This window comes from Lepidochelys kempii, chromosome 10 (genome assembly GCF_965140285.1).
Source record: "Lepidochelys kempii isolate rLepKem1 chromosome 10, rLepKem1.hap1, whole genome shotgun sequence".
NCBI classification, from domain to species: domain Eukaryota; kingdom Metazoa; phylum Chordata; order Testudines; family Cheloniidae; genus Lepidochelys; species Lepidochelys kempii.
In genome coordinates, this window is record NC_136389.1 from 74,666,626 (window position 1) to 74,673,168 (window position 6,543).

The following is a 6,543-nucleotide window of genomic DNA, read 5'->3' on the forward strand; positions in this document are numbered from 1 at the left end:
TTTTTGCCCCTTGGAAAAAGATATAAAAATCAGACTGTCATAGGGAGCCCTGACTAGAACTCCCTCCTGTGGCAGACCACATCTTCCTCAGTTTCCTTCCTGCAGACTCCCCAGAAATAATCCAAAGCATTTTACCAAGTATCAGTATAGCCCTTGTGCAGCTTATTTAGTTCAAAAGTCCCATAGATATAAATCGTAACAGAATGAGTCCAAACACCAGAGTCCAGAATTCCCCCAGAATGGCCCTTATAGTAATACAACATACGGCCTCAAAGTCTCTCACCAGGCCCTGGCTCTTCAGTGCAGTCCCAGCATCTCTCACTGTGTTCTGTCTCTCCAGCACAGTCCTCGCCTGTCCTTGTACCAGGACAGCCACCCCAGCCCTTCCAAATGGAGTGTAACCCCGCTCTTTCTAGTGGAAATCCCCACAAATATCTCTGCTGGCAGCATCCTAGCCAGGGGAGCATCCCTCACTCTCCCTGGCCTTCTCATGGTTCCTCTGGGTCCAGCACTCCAGCTCTGGAGCAGTCCGCAGATAAGCTCCTCAATTGCTCCCCTCCCTCAGCCCTCTCCAGCCCTCTAGCTTAGAGCCTGCAGACACCTCCTTCTGCTGTTGCTCCTCCTGCCTTCAGTACTCTCCAGCCTTCTGGTCCTAGCTCTCTGGCTTGGGGACCAGCCAGCAAACTCCTCTTGCTGCTCTTCTGCCTTGAGTCTTCTCCCAGAAAACACCTTCTGCTTCCTTCCAGGACTCCTCCAGCTCCCTGGTCTCTAGCAGCTCTCACCTGCCATTCCAGAATGAACTGGTCTGATCTGACTCACTAGGACTCTCCTCTCACTTCTCTAGGCCCTGGTGTCCTCTTTAAAGCCCTCTTAATTAGCCATATTGGAGTGTGGTGATAAGACACAGGTGCACTGCTGACCCTGCTCCCTCTTAAAGAACCAGTGTCACCCTGGGACAGGTACATTTTGACAATTTTGAAACGTTTTTATTTTTTATTTCAAAGCAGCAACTTTGTTGAATCAGATCCTTCCTGGGAAACGGTTTTGGTTTCACCAAATTGGCATTTGCCAAACAACATGTTTTGTCAATTTTTTTCCATACCAGCTCTACTACAATTGCATGTACAAGCAAGCATTTGTCTATTCAGATTCTGTAGTCAGGTGTCTACCTGCCCTTTATGGAATATACACCTTTCTCTTTGCATGCTTTCTCCTGCATCTGTGGTAGGCCCATGAAAATCTGGGTCTCTTTGCCAGGTGCAAACCCCTGCAATGAATTCTCTTTTAGGATCAATAAAATTACCCTTTTTTTTAAAAAAAAGGAAAAAAAAGAGAGATTATGATACAGTCCAGAACTATGTCTTTTCCTCCAAATATCAGCACGGTATTGATTTGTATTGTGCCACGTTCCACCAGACGAATTGAAGAGATGTAGACATTTTACATGATAAATAATGTAATAAACATAATGCAACATTATGTATATATAATAAAGAGTAATTTATTAATAAAGCCTGATAGGCTTATCTGATACAAACTTGCTCCAGCAAACGAATCACAAAGCTCAGAATTATCCCCAAATCTATGGACCATGTACACTGTTTCCACCACCCCCTTTAGCTATACTGCTTTAGAGATCTGACCCTTTGTATTTTTTTCCTACATCTTCATTCCACAAATAAATAACTGGAAATCAGAACCCTTTCGTCTCTATTTTCAGACTTTCAGCCTCCCTCCCCATAACAAATTTTCTAGCCTTATTAATATTCCTTTACCAGAGTAGCTACATGCAATACACTCCCAGAGGGTTTTTTTTGTGAAAGAGTGAAGTACGTTTGCCAAAATTGCATCCCTTTGCCCGCTTTTATTAACTGATCAACTTAAACAAGGTTGTAGAAGGATTCTGAGGCACACCTATCATTTTTTCCATCGATTATTTCTCCTTGAAGTGCTCTCTACAGTTATGTATATTTCAAAGACGTGTTTTCAAACCAACTTGGACTTATGGAGTTTCCTCCCACCTCCACACTGCATTTAGCTTAATGTTTTTCAGAGTTCTAAACTCTGTTGCCACAATGCTAAACAAATAGCAAGGGGGTCAAGGGGTGAGGAGCAGGAGCCTCATGGGTGAAAGGTTGAATAACTTGAAAGAAAAAAAGTTACAGTTTTTTAAAAAGAGGTTTAACAGGTTTTCTCAAGTGCTGACAAACAATCACACCCTACAACCCTTCTTATTTGAGCAGGTCACAACTGACATTAACTTTTTAGCTGCTGCGACTTTTTGTGTTATTGGGTTTTCATCATGTTTACCTCTTGTGATATTGCAGAAAGCATCATCTCCTTGTTCATCCTCCACAGATGGGTCTTCCCTAGGAAATATTACTTTGTAATTGCATTAGCTGCGTGTGTGAGAGCTGAAAGGGCAGATGTTTGAAGGCTTCCAACTCCTTTGGACTTTTAATATCAGTTGGGCACCTAAAGCTGATTGGGAACTTTTTGGCAAAGTGTTTCTTGCCACTGAAAAATGCTAATTCATCAAAAGCAAAAATTGTTCATAAAACAGGGTCAGGTTCAATGAATTTCCCAGCTAGAAAAAAAAAATGTCAAGAAAAAGTTTTGCAATTGTTAAACCATTTTGTTTTAACATTTTCGAAGGGAAATAATTCCAGTTTTCCACTTTGTTTTTTGTTTAGAAATTCAAGCTAACTGGAGTGAAAAAGGTTTAAAAAAAAAAGAAAACTCTAAATCAAAACAATACATTTTTATTAACCTGAAACAGAAAAAAAAGTTTTTTGGTTCATGAATATTTGAGATTTTGAGATGAGAAATAGTTCCAACTCTCTAAAATATTTGAGGGATGGAAAAACCATTTCCTGCCTGGGTTTACATCTAAAAGAACTTTGTACCTTTGAGAAATCTTCTCCCAGCTCCATAACCAAGTTCATTCTCAAGTATGGTCCCTGCAAAACACGTGCATGCCCATCAAGTTATACAGAGATACTACTTGCCAATTAAAGAAGCAGACATGTTGTTTGTCACATGGCTCTCTCTACATTTTCTTTTGTTTCCATTTTATAATAAAATGGAAAGCAACAGATTAATTGCCATGTCTAGAGAAAGTGGCAGATTTCTATATTATTTCTATGACTATTATATGTGCCTCAGTTTGCCTGCTATATATTATCTTGTATGTCTGAATGGCATTAAATCAAAGGAGTTTGTTAGGGGGAAATAAGAAATGAAACAATGAGAGAGGTAAGTTACCTCCAAAGAGCATACCAAAGGACCTCAGCAGAACAGTGACGGATCTATCAATTGAGAAATGTGCACCGGCCTGACTTCAGCCAGCCTAGCAGATTTATTTTTTCCAGGCCCAAACTTAGGGTCAAAGGGACATGAAAACCTTAAAGACCTGTGCCTAGAGAGGAAGGCAGTGCATGGGCACCATGAGCTTGAGGTGAATCTCTGACAGAGAGACACTGAGAAGATTCTGGAGGAGCTGTTTGCCTCTCCCAGACCAACAGTCTGGGTGTCTGGTCTGAGAGGAATTTTTCTATAACTGTGAGGAAAGAATGAAGTTGGGTGAGATTCATGCATGTCAGCCTTCTTTGTTACTTCAACCTATTTCTCTGACTACCGTGTTCCTGTTGACTAATAAATAATACTTCCTTTTGAAAAGGCTGAGCTGTGTTGTCTCATACATTGTCTGGTTACAAAGCTCCCAGGAGAGAAAATTCCTTCAGGGAGCCAAGCCAAAGCAGTCCTGTTAAAGGAGCCATGTTCAGAAATAAACACTGAAGCCCAGGGACCCAGCCTAAAAATGGAAGAGTTCAGGGACAACCCCCACCCCCACCCCTTAAGAGAAGTGGAAGCTTAGACCCTGTCACTGGTAAGGTTGTTGTGATGAGAGACTACAGAGGGGTACAAGGCATAGCATGCCCTGGGATCTGTGACACCAGGTATACTGCAGGAGCCTCCCAAAGAGTATGAAAGATATGACATTGCAAGAATCCAGCATATACGGTCACTAGAGAGCCAGCTTCCATTGAAGTCGACGGCTGTGTTTCTACTGGCTACATTGGGGAATTGGCTCCAGCCCTTGAGCAGGAAGATTGTAATGCCTTTCTGGAAGCTAGTGGTTAACATGTCCTGCTCTGCAAGAGTCCTCAATGGCTGGAAGACACTACACTAAGTTTTAGGGGTTGAAGGAAGATTCATTGCCAGACTGATTTCACAGCATTTTTGGAGATGATTTCTTTCTTATTTTTTGGTTTTCTGTTTTGTTTTTATAATTGCTAGGGTTTTGTTTTTACAGTAGGTAAAAAGAAAACCACAGAATGAGAAAATGGTTTTGTGCCACCACACAACATTACCACAGAGGGACAAAATTTTAATCTCTGCTTCACCATGTTTTGCCATAGGTCATTCATCATGTGTTGTAGCTATTGCCAGTGGTTACACTACTGACATTCAGTTGCTCATGATTAGCTCCATGACTTTCTATTGTTAAGTTAGTGCACATAGGAAACATATCATGTGCTTATGCTTAAACTATAAAGGTAGTCATCAGAAGGTCTCTTCAGCTGGATTTTCCAGTGTAATCATTAGAGCGGGTTATAAAGTGAACCCTTAAAGTGTATAAATATGGATGATTCCCCATTCCTCTTGCTCGCCTGTTGAAATTGGATATGTAAATGCTTGGGACGCCCCACCAAATTTCTGAGAATGAATGCATTTGTAAGGGAAGCTTAATTTGAGGTCCAAAAATTAGATTTTATAAAAAAAAAAACCCAAGATTTTTACAATATGTATAATGTTTTATAAGTTTTCAATATTTATAAATGCTACAATGAACAACAAATGTAACCATGATGATACCTCTCAGAGGGCAAAATTCTCCATGCTTACAAAGAAGTAAGTACTGTGGACCTCCATTGCATTATCTACACCAGGGATCGGCAACCTTTGGCCCGCAGCCCGCCAGGTTAAACCCCATGGCGGGCCGGGCTGGTTTGTTTATCAGCCACATCCACAGGTTCAGCCAATTGCAGCTCCCACTGGCCGCAGTTTGCTGCTTCAAGCCAATGGGGACTGTGGAAAGCGGTGCGGGTGGAGGGATGTGCCAGCCACCACTTCCCGCAGCTCCCATTGGCCTGGGACAGTGGGAGCTGCTATTGGCCAAACCTGCGGACACTGCAGGTAAACAAACTGGCCCGGCCTGCCAGGGGCTTACCCTGGTGGGCCGCGGGCTAAAGGTTGCTGATCCCTTATCTACACACTTGCTCCATACATGGTAAAACCCTTTATATTATATCAATGGGATTTCTGCATGTGAAACAAATTCATAACATGCTATATGTTTCAGAGAGGAAGGATGGGCTCACGGTTAAGACACTGGACTGGAAATTCAGGCACTTTCAGTTTAATTGCTGGTGCTACTAAAGATTTCCAGTGTGACCTTGGACGTGCCATTTAATCTCTCTGTGCCTGAACTCCCCATCTGTAAATTGAGGATCTCTTAAATTGAGGCTATTTCTTGTATCTTGTCTATTTGGATTGGGAAACACTTGGTGGCTGGGATATTCTCTTACACTGTGCTTGTGTAGTGCCCAGCACCATGAAGTCACAATCTTCATAAAAGTCTCTACGTGCTGATGTAATAATAGCAATACCCTCCCATGGTTGTGAAATCACACATGCTAAGAGTAGCCAAGAAAATTCTCTGGGGCGGATCCTCAGTTAGTGTAAATTGTCAGAGCTCCAATAACACTTTACACAAGCTGAGGATCTGTCGCCAGATCATCAGCCTGGACCTACTGCTTCTAGAAAATAATGGTAGAAGAGTAATTCCCACTGAGACACAAGCACCATTCACAGGTATGGAGACAGTGAGATACTGACAGGTATTTCTAAAAATTCTTTCAAAAATTCATTGTATACATGTAGTCTAATGTACTAAATATTTATTCCTACAGAATTCTGTTACCTACAGAAGCAGAGCTGTGCAAACTAGTGGAGCTTCCCTACAAATGTAGAGTTTCCCATAAAATTGTTTGTGGTCAGCAAAAAAATTCCTCAAAGTTAGATGTGTGTTTCTCCCCATGCATCATTATTTGCATCTCTGCAAAAAAATAAATTCCAACTCTTTGTGTTTCATTTTAAAGTTTTGGGCTGAGTCAGTTGCATTTTATCACACAGTGGGATTTACATAATGAGCCAGATTATCAACTGGTGTAACAAGGTCTGGTTCTACTGAAGTCGGTGGAGTTATACTTTCTTACACATTAACTGGCCCAACATGTCTTGAATATCTAAAAATATCCCTTACACTTCTAAGGATCAAGAGAAAATGGCATGTTTTCAGTTTCACCCATGCATGCATATTCATTGCACTGACATTCTTCTGTTAAGTGAAATTGCAGGAACATGAAATTACCTTGACTCACAAAATTCCCTTACTTTCACAACACTCTAATTATAAGTAATTACTTGCACTGTTCCTTTAAGAATAAAACAGCACCAGCCAGCCCACCTCAGGGAATA